The sequence below is a fragment of the Delphinapterus leucas genome, chromosome 1 (assembly GCF_059928025.1).
Source record: "Delphinapterus leucas isolate spDelLeu-1000000601 "Yukka" chromosome 1, BTC_Dleu_Yukka2, whole genome shotgun sequence".
Taxonomy (NCBI): domain Eukaryota; kingdom Metazoa; phylum Chordata; class Mammalia; order Artiodactyla; family Monodontidae; genus Delphinapterus; species Delphinapterus leucas.
Window position 1 is genome coordinate 170,799,967 of NC_143129.1, and position 12,969 is coordinate 170,812,935.

Below are 12,969 nucleotides of genomic sequence, written 5' to 3' on the forward strand. Positions count from 1 at the left end.
GTCCCCCGCAGAGGGGCAGCCTGCTTGTGCCCCGTCTGCCAGTCCCAGAAACAGAAGCAGAAACAGAAGGTCAGAGCTGCGAGGGGCCTCCTCTGAGGTCACCATGTCCAAACCCTCATTTCACAAGTGAGGAGCCTGAGGCCCAGAAAAGGGCAGAAACTTGCCCAAGGTCACACAGCAAGCCTGGACCAGAAGCCAAGTCTCTTGCCTCCTAGCTTGGATGCTTATGAAAACAGAGAGGGAGCAAAGAAATCTTGAAAGTACACCAGTATTCAAGAAAGAGTTTTAAGGTGGCTTTTCTTTTCTTTTTTGTTTATCTGATCTAACTTTGTAAAAATTTTTACAGTGATCACATGTTCTTTAATAATCAGAAAGGAAAAAAATAAATAAAAGGGAGGGAAAAGCTACCTATGGGAATAACTGGCTTTTGTCTTTAGGAAAGTGGTATCAGAATTGTAATCTTACTGTTTTCTCCCCCACTGGGCCCTCATGGGACCCCAGTGAGACAGTGGGTGCCAGGGAGCTGGGAGGGCTCTCGGCTTCTCTCCAGCTATCACTTGGGCTTGCAGTGAGGCCAAGACCAAAGCCTTAGACTGGGATCAGGAGCCCTGATTTCCTCAAATAATCTGTCTTCCTGAGCTAGTCTCTTCACCTGACTTGGTCTCAGTTTTTCCATCTGTAAAATGGGAGTTTTTACAGCAGAGTGTGTGTTCCGCCGCCCGCCCCCCCGCCCCCCGCCACCGCCAACCAGCAAAGCACAGTGGTGAAACCCATGAACACTGGAGTCTGGGATCCCATCTCCCCCATTTCCCTACTTTATAACCTTAGGCAAGTCATTTAAATCCCACAGTCCTCAGTTTCCTTATCTGTAAAAATGGGTGGCTGTAAGGATTAAAAGAGTTAACATTTGGGACATCTTTAGAATTATGCTTGGCATATAATAAGTGCTATTTATGTCACATATTTTAATAAAACTAAAATCACTTTCCTCACTGGGTGAACAGTGAAGATGGAGTGGTTATTATTACCATAATTCCTGACTGGCTCCCGGGGATGGGAGCTCTCTTGGGATTGGAAGCAGCCTGGCCCAGTCTGAGCTGTGGGTAGTTCAGCCTCTCCTCATTGCTCCCCCCACCCCCACTCCCCTCAAACCCAGGTGGGAGACAGCCCTTTCCCAGGGAATCTGAGGGAACCTGGGTTACTGCCCTGGGATTTCTGATAAGACTTGACTCTGACCTTTCACCCAGCCCACAGGGCCTCCTCTCCTGCCTGCTGTGTCCCACCGTCCCAGCAGCCCCAACCAATCGCCTCGGAACCCTTCCCTCCTCAGACATTTTCCATGCTCCTTCCTCGTGCAGAAACATTCAGCCAGGTCACCTCCTCACCTTTGCCCTGAACATCTTGTTGGCCTCCTCCCCAACACCTACAGTCACAGCTACCCACACACCTGTCTTTCCTCCCCAGTAGGCGTGCATGCACAAACACACACACACACACACACACACACACACACACACTCCTAGACAACTGTTTGATCTTGGAGTTCTATATACCTGGGCTCTAAAATCAGAGCCTCCATCTATATACACGCAACTTTAGCTAACTGGGCCTCCGTTTCCTCATCTGTACAATGAGGATATTACGTGTTTTAGAGGGCTTTGCAAGGCTGCAGTGAGATAATATATGGGAAATGCTTAGCCCCATGCCTGGCATGTGACAAGTGCTCAGCAAATGGTAACACTGGTTATCATTCATTTTTTATGGTTTTTGGTGAAACTGTTTGCTTTCCCCAGCAGCTGAGCATGCCTCAAGCACGGGGGCTGGAAACCGTCACTCACCCCAGGGTACTTGAGAGCAGCTGACCAGTGCCTGGCCCCAGGGGAGGTGCTCAGTACACATCCAAGGGCTTGACTTAAGTTCTGTCCTCTGGTTCTTAGCGTGCACCCAGCAAGCGGGTGACCCTCTGCAGTTGGAGAAGCAGCAGCACCTAAAGGGGCTGGGGGAGGTGCTCCTGAGGGGCCCCTACTGGCCCAGACTGCCCCCTCCTGGGCGGGACCAGCAGCTGTCTCCTTCTCAGCCTGGACATCCATAGGGATGTCTCTGGCTATAGAGCTGCTGAGCTAATTAAGAATAACAAAGCACCGTGTAATTGCCAGCAACTGAGGCATTCCCTGCCTCTTCCTGCCTCTCCTACCCCTGCCCTCCTTGGCACTGTGTGGCCTGGAGGTCATTGCGCAGACATGAAGGTAGGCAGAGTGGCGAAACTGAGCACAGGCTGGTGTCAGGAGACCTGGAGGCTGGCCGCCTCTGCCACCCTCTTGCAGTGGACCCTGGGCAAGAAAGTTCCCTTCTTACCTTGACTCCATTTCCCCATCTGCAGGGCTCTTGACCTCGTGTTAAGGGGAGGGATAAGGCTAAGGGACTGGGACAAGGCTCTGCAGAGCGACTGGGCTGCACCTGCCACATGGGTCGAGTGCACCAAGGCAGAAAGCCCCAGGTTTGAATCCCAGGCCTGTCCCTCACCAGCTGTGTGATCTTGGGCCACCCACTTACCTTTTCTGAGCAACAGATTCCTCATCTCCAGAATGGGATTTGTTTGAGAGTACTTAACTCTTACTAGGAGAACCTGTGCTGTCCTCAACCTGTGCCTGTAACAAAGATCCCTGGACAAGCTCATCTCTATCAAAGTGGGTGCAGAAATTAAGGGTTGAGAACTTGTAGAGCAATTTGATAGAGTAATTTTGTCTTGAATCTCATAATGAGAAAAATAGGCTTGTAGTTTTTAAATTTTATTTTTCTAGTAATTCATTTTCCTTGTATTTAACAAAAGTATTGGTCTGTGACAGATTAGAAAATTTTAAAGAACAGTCCTTCTCCACAGATGGTTTGATAAGCACTGCTTCAGGGGATTTTGTAAAAACAGACATCATAGAAACCCCGCCATAATATTTCCATAGTTCTAGGAATTTTCAACTCCTGTGGCTCCCAAAGCCTGCAGGATAAAGACCCAATCTCTTTGCCTGGCTTTCAAGGCCCTTCTCACTAAAATCCCAACCTTCCTTCCCCATCACACACTCTCATCAAAGCACCCTGTTCTCTCATCTTTCAAACTTCCTATACCCGCTTACAACTCCATGCCTTTTCCTTCCACCTGGCATGCCTTTCTCCACTTTGCCCTAAAACTGGCAAACTCCTATTCATCCTTCAAGACCCAGACCAAATGTCCACTCCTGGGGAAACCTTTTCCCATGCCACCCCTGCACCTGCCCTAGGCAGGGTTAGGTGCTCCCCGCTCTGTGCTCCAAGTGCAACGTGAAACGTGGAGGCAGGACGTTGCAGCGGTTAAGGCTACTGACAGGCTCAAGGGTCAGAACAATGAGGATTTTAGACCTGACCTTGCCAGCTGTGTGATCCTGGGCAGATGATTTCATACTACCGGGCTTCATATTTCCCATCTGTACAGTGGGGTGTACGGTGAGGAGTAGAGGTGATGTGTGAAAAGTTCCCAGCCTCATGACACATGGGAGAGACTGTTGTTAGTGTTATCCCTATGGTCTAGAAATCCCCAGGTTGTCTTTTCTGTCTCCCTACTAGACTGCTTGCTCCCTGAGAGCAGGGATGCTTGAGAGCGTCTGATGTACCTGGGTGTTTCCTGGGCCCAGTGCAGGGCTTGCCCAGAGGCTATGTGTGGTACAGGCTCCCTGCCCTGAGTTGCCCATGGCTGTGGCTCCCTTGTCGGTGGAGTGGTGATCAATCAGCTCTGCCAATGTCCGTGGTGTAAATACGTCCACCGTGGCCAACCTTAAGTTACCAAAAGTTTAACAACCAGCTTGCCAATTTCCTGAATATTTAACAGTCTGCTCTTGTGCGCCACCCAGCTCCAGCGCCCCTCCCGGTATGACTGCTCTGAGCAGAAGAGCAGCCATCACAGGTGGCCTCCCCTGCCGGCCGCCCGCGCCAGGCCAGCACATCAAGGGCCACCCGGGGAAGGGCTATAAGGTCAGTCATGCCCCACACAGAAGTCCTTACTCATCCCCCTCCCGCAAGCCTCCAGACCCTTTGTTCTCTGGGATAAAAGCCTGCGACCTCCCTCAGAAGGAAGAAGAGAAGCTGGGGTAGTGGGCCCAGCTGACCCATCCATCAGTGGCTCTTGGGGGCCTAAGTGAGGGGGGGGGGCTATCTCTGAAGCCAACAGGGGCCAATTTACTATAGTCCTGTCCCCCCAGCTGTTGCAGGCTAATGAAACCAAGCCCGGTCCCAGTGTCCCTTGGTCACAGTGGGATCCAAGAAAGCTTGTGTACAAGCTCCTCTCACCTCCTTCCCTTCTCTCCTTTAGTCATGCCAGCCTGTACCCAGGCAGCTCCCTCCTCTTGCAATGCCCTCCCCTTCCCTCCCCCAGCTCCACCCTGGGAGAGCCCTCCCCTTTCAGTGCCCAGCCCAAGCCATTGAGCTATACTTCCCAGGCCAGCGGACCCGGTGGATGCGTGTCTCCCTGGGGGCCCCTTTACCGGCTGCTTGCCCACAGGCCTTGCCCCCACCCCCTACAGCTGTGGTTCCCCTGGGGTGCTTGTTAAAAATGCAAATTCCTAGGCAACACTTTCAGAGTTTTTGTATCCACAGGTGAGGCCCAAGAATCTGTGCCCCAGGAAATTTGGATTTAGAGGACTTGAGAACCTGAGCTTGAAAAGCCCTGTCCTCACTTGCTGGGACTGTGCCTGATTTACACTGAGGCCTCATAGTGACCCTCATCAGGACCAAGGTCTCCATAGGCCTCGGTTGTATTGAATCCAGTGTCCGTTACTGAGGCCACCGTGTCTGGAGGACCCATCTTCCTGGCTCAGCTAAGGGCCCTTCTGTCCTCACCTCCTGGGGGCCTGGGCGCTGACAGGTAAGTGGAAGGCGTCTCCATTCTCCGAACACTGCTGCTCCAGCTTCAGTCTCCTTACCTGTAAAATGGGCAGAGATAATATCTACCTCCTGGGTTCACTGTGAGGATTAAATGAGTTCATGCCCACAGGGCTGTTAGCACCATGCTTGACATATAGGAGGTGCTCAGAAATGGTCAGCACTTAGAGGAGAATCCCAATGCCTGGCTTGCAAAGGCTGTGTGAGCTGCCTGCTGCCTGCCTCTCCCACCTCAGCCTGAAGCACTCTCCCCCTGCCCCTGGCCTTCTCTTTGTCTTGCCTTGGATTGACTGAGCTTGTTTCCCAGCTCAGGGTGTTATGGACTGAATTGTGTCCCCCTCAAACTCACGTGTTGAAGCCCTAACCCCCAATGTGATCGTATTTGGAGATAGGACTTTCAGGAGGAAATGAAGGTTAAATGAGGTCATAAGTGTGGGGTCCTAATCTGATAGGATTGGTAGCCTTGTAAAATGGGAAAGAGGAATTTCTCTCTCTCTTTGTGTGTACACACTTGGGAAAGGCTATGGAGGGCGTAGCAAAAAAGGTCTATAAGCCAGGAATAGAGAGCTCTCACCAGGAACTGAATTGGTGGGCACCTTGATCTTGCACTTCCCAGCGTCCCAAACTGTGAGAAAAATAAACTTCTGTTGTTGAAGCCATCCAGTCTACAGTATTTTGTTATGGCAGCCTGAGCTGACTAATACACAGGGCCTTTGCACATGCTGTGCCCTCTGCTTGGAATGATTTTCCCTGCTCTCACAGTGGCTCCATTTTGTCTCTCAGATTTTGGTCTAAATGTCATGTCAGAGAAGCCCTCCTTGGCCACGCATCTGAGGAAGTATTCCAGTCACCTGATTTTAATTCTATGTAGAGCACTAACGTGTCCAATATTTTTCTTGTTCTTCCTTTCTTTGCTTATCACCTGCCTGTACGTCACCAGAATGTCATCTCCATAGTAGCAGGAACCTTGTCTCTCCTGCTTGGACCATAGGCAGCAGACTGGGGGCCCAATAAATATTCGTTAGATTGTTCCTATTAAATATCCAGAATCTGACTGCTCACCCTCCAGGCTGGTCCGAGTCACCATCATCCATCTCCTGGATTATGACAGTAACCCTCTGCTTGCCCTCCTGACTCCCATAGTCTACTCTCAACCCAGCAGGAATCCTTGGAAGACCTAAGTCTGATCGTGTCACTTCTCTACTGAAAACCCTTCCTTGGCTCCCCCCTTCTCTCAGACTAAAAGCCCCAAGTCCTTAAACTGTCCCCCAGGGCCTTGCACAACCGGCCCCTCCTCCCTGCAACTCCAGTCTCATGGGCCTGCTTGGTGTCCCTTGTTCATCCCAGGCATGTACCCAACCCCGGACCTTTGCACTTGCTGTTCCCTCTGCTGTAAACATTCTTCCCTCTGAAATCTGAGAGGCTCATTCCCTTTCATTCTTCAAGTCTTTGCTCAAATATCACCTTCTGAATAAAACTTTCTCTGAACATTCATTTAAAATGATAACCTTTCCTCCCTCCAGGGCTGGCTTCTGGGAGCACACCAGGCCCTGTGCTCAGAAGGGCTCCACACTTGGCATTTTTTGCTCCTCCATTGCTGTTTTGAAATTCTTAATAATTTTATCTTTGAATTTGTGTTTGGTAAGAGAAGTCTGATGGGACAAGGGAGCACCAGAGCCTTGGCCTCTGCTCACATGTGTCCCAGCTCTCACCGCCTGCTCCCCCGTGTGTTAGTACCTCAGGCCCCCCTCTGCTCCCTGCAGCTGTCTTTGGTGCCTGGCAGGACCCTGTGCCCCACAGAGTCTTGGGACAGGGCATGGCATCAGCCATCCCCAACCTGGGCTGGCAGCACCACTGCACACCTTGTGGGTGACTGGCCAGGGGCCACATCTCAGTGGGGGCAAGACCCCAATCCAGGTACTAAGCACATCCTGGGATGGAAATTTAAAGACCCCAGGACATCTCCCATCTGCCAAGGGTTGGAGCCGTGGACCCGTGGGAAGGAGATGCCTGGGTTGACTTCCCCACCCCCAACCCCCATCTGGGGTGTCTGCCTCAGTCCAGCATCTGGCGGGAGGGAGGATTTGGGAGGGGGAACTGGGCAGCTGTCAGGCTCCAGAGAGAGGGTGTGTCCTCGTTGGTGGGGCAGGGCCCCTCAGTGCCTGTGAGAATCTTCACCCTGAGGGTGTTCCTGTGGCCGGCAGCGCTCCCTCACTCTGTGGCTGGGTCATTGGTTACTTCCTCCTTCCAGTCTTCCTGTTGGCCTCTTCTGGCGGGCTTGGGGCACCCTTGGGAATGAGCCATGAAATACCAATTGTGTGATTTCCATGATTCCACGAGTGAAATGCTCTGACATTTGCATTTAAAACTGGCATTGCCCAATATAAAGATGGATAGTAAAACTCATGTTAATAATTTAAATTCTTAATTTTTCTTTACTCAGAGAAACATTAAATAGCAAATAGAAACACAGTGATGAGAGAGAGACACTGACGAAGGAAGTTTCCTGTGTACCATACCTTTTCTCTTCTTTTTGAACAACAGCCTACGTTTGCATTTTGCGCTGCAAATTACATAGTCGGCCTTGCCTCCATCATTCCTGGTCTTGTTGTTGTTTTAAATAGCTCTCACTGCATCTTGATGCTACATGATTGGCTTATTTCTTATGGTTGTCTCTTATGGTCTGCTCTTCCCACTAGAATGTGGACTCCTGGAAGATGGAGCTTCTGTCTGTTTGGTTCGCAGCTGTATCCCCCGGGTACAGAGGTGCCGAGTACGTTGCAGGTGCTCAGTAAACGTTTGGGGAATGTTGAATGAATGGATGTGATTTGGGAAGGCTGGGGCCCATCAGTCTTTCCACTGCCTGGCCATCTGGGCTCCAGGCCCTCCCCTGGCCCATTTTGGCTCAGACGACTCACATCGGAGCCTTGTGGTTCCGGCATTTCCTTTTCAGACCTCAGTGCTTCAGCCTTTCTGCCTCCTGCCAGTCCCAGCATTGCTGGTGTGAATGGCAGCTGCCCTGAAGGCCGCAGTAAGAGCTCCCCAGATGCCTGGGCCACAGGTTTCTCTCCTTCCTGGAATTCCTTAGGTCATTTCCATCCATTGTCTTTGGCGGCAGCTTCTTGAGTTGGTCTTTCCACCTCAGGAAGGTTCCCTTGCTGGTTTCCCCATCTGCTGCCAGGTTCAAATCCTTTTTGGCTCCAAATCCTCTCTTGGGGTTTCCTTGGCCCCTTCTGCCTCTAATGGCCAAGGTGACCTTGGGCAAGCCCGCCACCCTCTTCTGGGGAGACCCTTGTGAAATGAGGGGGGCTGCCTTTGCCCTCCTCCCAGGGAAGGGCAGCAGAGGCCTGGGTCCTTTGGAAGAACGATGCTGATACAATGAAGGTTACTTCTTTCACACTTGAGTCGCCGTCTGTCCTGCAACCCGGTGCCGCTTGACCCCACTCTCTCCCCTCCCTCTTTAGTTACACAAGAAACAGCCTGCAGCTGCCACCACCCCCTGGCCACTCAGCCGTTCCTCACCCGTGGGATGGGACACAGCTCGTCGGTTGGGAGTGGTCCAGACTCTGCTCCCTTCTCCTAAGGAGAATTCTGGTTTTGATATTCAGCCATTTCTCCCCCTTCCTTCTCTGTTGTTGAGGGATAAGGCTCAACTCCTGTTTCCTGAGGCAAAGAAACCCCCAAACAAAGCAGCTTAAAGAGCACAGAAGTGTATTTCTCTCTCACAAAACGTCTTCGGCGAATGTTCCAGGCCTGGGAGGCACACAAGCGTGCAGAGACCCAGGTTCCTTCCAGGGCATGGCTCTCGCATCTTGTCAGGCTTTACTGTCACCACGTCTGGTCTCAGCCAGCAGGGAGGAAAGAGAGTGCACCCACTGACTGAAGGCCAAGGCCTGAACGTGGCCTCCATCACTGCCATTCACGTTCTAATGGCCACTGCTGCAAGGGAGGCTGGGAAATGTTGTCCAGCAGCATGGCCACCTGCCATGGAGGAAGAAGAGGATGGTTTGGGAAGACGACCAGCTGATTTACACCTGCCTTCTCTCTATGAAGAGAGTCTGGGTTTGGGACAAATTGGTTTCTAGGTTTTGTGTCACAGGACCAAGAAAATGGGTGGAGAGAGCCTGAAGGGGAAAGTGAGAGGAAAGGGACAGGGACATGGAGGGAAGCAGCTTTGAAGAGTACTAGACGCAAGTCACAGTTGGAGTTATTTTTAAATGACTTTTGGTTAATGGTCTATGTCTTCTGAAGTGCTCTGCCCTCCTGGAGCCAAGACGGGGCCTCCTGGGGTCCCAGGATACGTGGGTTACCATGCTCGGCGCACTGTGCCTGCCGAGACTGGGCTACGAGAGAGATCCATTCTCTGCGCTCCGGAATTCACAGGCCAGTGGGGCACACAGACCCGGGATTAGAGGCGAATCCAAGCGGCTGAAAAAACATCAAGGAGGGAATTACCGCTGGTGGGGGAGGGGCAGACGAGAAAGGGCATAACAGGGACCCCATATTCTAGGTTTACCTCTGCCTGTGGGAAATAGCTCTCTAACGCATTTTACTAGAGCGATAAAAAGTAAAGGGAAGAAGATTGAGTAAAGAATCAAGAAACTTGAATCCCAGCCCTGCTGCTTTGTGTCCTAGGGCAAGTACCCGCCCCTCTTTAATCCCCTTCTCTAATCCCGCCGCTGCGAGCGCATTTGCGCATTTGATATCCTCGTAGGAAGTACTGAAAGGCGTCCTCACCAGTGGACAAAATGCAGAAAGTTGCCGCCTCCAGCAGGCTGACGCAGGCCCCGCGACACAGAGGGTGACACACAGAGTGGGGACAGGCTGGATTTCAGCCACCCTTACCTCTTGACTCCACACCCTTTTGAAGTGCATACCAGGCACAGCTGTGTTTAGGCAGCCGCCTTGCCAACCAGCCTCCCTGAGACACGCATGATCCCAAGGAGGCAACTGCTGTGAGAAGGACTCAGAACCCCAGTGACCCCCAGGAAATCCTTCTAACCAGCAGGGTTCTTTCCCTCATGTTCTGTGGCACTGCTGGGACTAGCATAGGGCGAGTGAGGTATCTGGGGCACATAGGTTAACGAAGCACTCACTTTCAGGGTGACCACTAAGAATGCACGCCTCCATAAATTTTGTGCCCTAGGTACCTCATCAGCCTCACCTTAGTCCTGACTCTGCCCTACAGGATGCCCACAGATCTAGGTGGTGGTGTTTTAAAGGAAGGTGCCAGAAAACCATCTAGGGCAGCTTCCCTCAGCAGCAGAGAGCTACACCCAGGAGTCATGGAGGGGGTGAACCTGGAAGAAGAGGCACAGGGCAGGAGGGGCACGGTCCAGAGAACCGGGTGCTGGGAGAGGCTCTGTGCTGGGAATCTCAAATTCACCTGAAAAGGTAGGGAGGGAGAGGGAGGGCCAGGTAGTCAGACCCCTCTTTGTCATCTGAGGGCGTTGTAGGAAGAGCTATGGGGGAGGGGTGGGAAGAGAGGAGGACGGTGGTTCTGGGTCCTGAGCCATAGGTGACACAGCAGCCCGGGGCCAGGCTGGCTGAGCTCACCCGAGGAGGGAGCATGCAGCACCTGAGGGAGGGTGGCCTCCACCCAGGAGCTCGCCCGCCTTCAGGGCCACCAGCACCCTCCCCAGAGCTGCTCTGGAGTCAGGGAGCCAGATGCTCTGAAGACAAGGACTCAGGCCACCGGGAGTCAGTTATGACACGTTCAGTCCAGGGTCCTTCCAGCAGGAGGATACCGGGATTAAATCGCCCCACCTCCCAGATCCCGAAACCTTGAACTGTGTTTCTCAAACCATGCAAACATTCAAAACCACTTTCATTTTTGCCTGTACTGATAGCTATTTGGTGCTTTTTGAAAAATCAACTCATCTTCACTTAAATAGTTTATTTTCAAAGGAAACTACGTAAATGGAAAACTGCATGATTGCCATAAACAGGAGCTAAGTAATGGCATGAGTACGACGTTAATCACCAGTGTTCTTAAATTCTAGCTGGACCCTGGTGCCCCCAGGGTTCTGGATTTGAGGGCCAGTCTCTGTGTTCGAAGGGAGGTCAGCGGAGGTCAGAAAGGTGTTAAACACGGAGAGCACCCATCCGAGACTCTCCTTTCTCATCAGAAATGGAATCACTTTCTCCCACGGTGAGTCCGTATCCTGTGCGCCCACTTAGCCCATCTCATGAATGTGTCCCCTCCTTGTGAAAGACTGTCCCCTGGAGTCCTGAACTTAAGACAGCAAGAGTGACCTCTCGTAGTTGGGCGAGGTGGAGCTGGGGCTCTGGGTACGGGCTGGGCCCCGAGCTGTACCCCCAGCCTCAGCCTGGCTAAGCCTGTCTCAAGTGAGTCTTGGACAGGCCGGTGTTGATGCCCTCAGCATGTGGTAGAGGAGCTGGCACACAAAAGGTGCTCAATAAATGCATGAATATAGAGCCCTTGGAAGAGGGGATGGGTCCAACCTCAGTGAGCCTGTGGGCGTGACTGCAGCGATGGCTCCCAGGGGCTGGTTCGTCTCAGGGTCCAGCCTCATCCCTGCCATGGGGGGCCCACTTCTGTGGGCCTGGAGGGGGACAGAGAGGGACATAATCCCAGAGAGAGACTGTTGGGAGGGAGAGGCACGTGCGAAGGGAAGCCAGAGGGTTTGCTGCTGTGGTTTTGTGGTGACAACTGTGTCCCACGACTAGAGCAATGATAAAAACAGGAAGTACGGAGCGGCTGGGACCTTCCCCGCCTGATTTCAGCCTTGCCTGACCCCAGCAGCCCTCTGTCCCCTCCATATCCTCATGCACCGCTGGTCACCTGTCTGGCGGGAGGAGCTCTGAGAAGGCCCAGAAATCTCTCAGCACTCGTCCAGCCCCGCTGCCTACCCTCTGACACGCCACCACCGCAGGAGGGGCACTGGCGGGCTGTGGGGCACCTGAGGGCCTCGTCCAGCTCTGCTGCTACCTCACAGTGTGACACTGGACGAGCCCTCCCTCCCTGGGCCCGGCTTCCCTACGACCGAATGGAAGGGGCTGGACCGCTGATGGCTCTTCCCTCCCAGGCAGGCATCCCCCAGGATCCTGGGGGCAGCAGGAGAAGCGCCCGGGGAGACCAGAGAGGGGAGGCAGCGCCTGCCACGGGTGCCAGTGTACGACCAGCTCCCTGCAGGCTCCAGGACCGAGCTGCGTGCCCGCGCGCGCGCACACACACACACACACAGAAGCGCGCACACACACAGGGCGTGGGCACAGCTTTGTGAGAGTGCACAGTTTACACACCTGACCCTGCCTGCCGGGATCAGGGACCACAAAGAACAAAAAGAGCCAGGCTCCACTGCGGCTTTGAAGGGCTCTTGGGCCAGTGGAGACAGGCCAGTCCACAGAAATGACAGCTTAAAGACCAGGCTCACAGTTTGGGGGGCGCGCAAACAACTCTGTAGGGGGAGGGAAGTACTTCTTATCCTTCCCTTATTAATTATTATCATTAGTTATTTATTTTAATTTTTTATAGTCTTGAGATATAATTCACATGACGTAAACGTCACCATTTTCAAGTGGGTTGTAGTACAGTCACAATGTCGTACAACCATCCCCACTATCTGATTCCAGAACACTTCCATCAGCCCAAAATGAAACCTTGTATCCATTAGCTCCTAGTTCCTTCCTCCCCACAGCCCCTGGCAACCGCTAGTCTACTTTCTGTCTCTATGAATTTGCCTATCCTGGATACTTCACATAAATAGAATCGTATACTAGAAGACTTTTACGACTGTCTTTTTCACTTAGCCTAAGTGTTTTTAAGGTTCATCCATGTTGTGACATGCATCAGTACTTCACTCCTCTTTATGGCTGAATAGCATTCCATTGTGTGGATAGACCACGTTTGTTTATCCATTCATCTGTTGTTGAACGTGGGGGTTGTTTCCACTATTTGGCTATTAAAACCCATCATTTATCAAGTTCTTTCACCATTCTGTTCTAAGAATTCCACAGTGTCATGTCAGGTAGCCCCTCACACCAATGAGGTAGGTACTGTTCTCACCCCTTTATGCAGACTGGGAAGGGGATGGGCTCAGG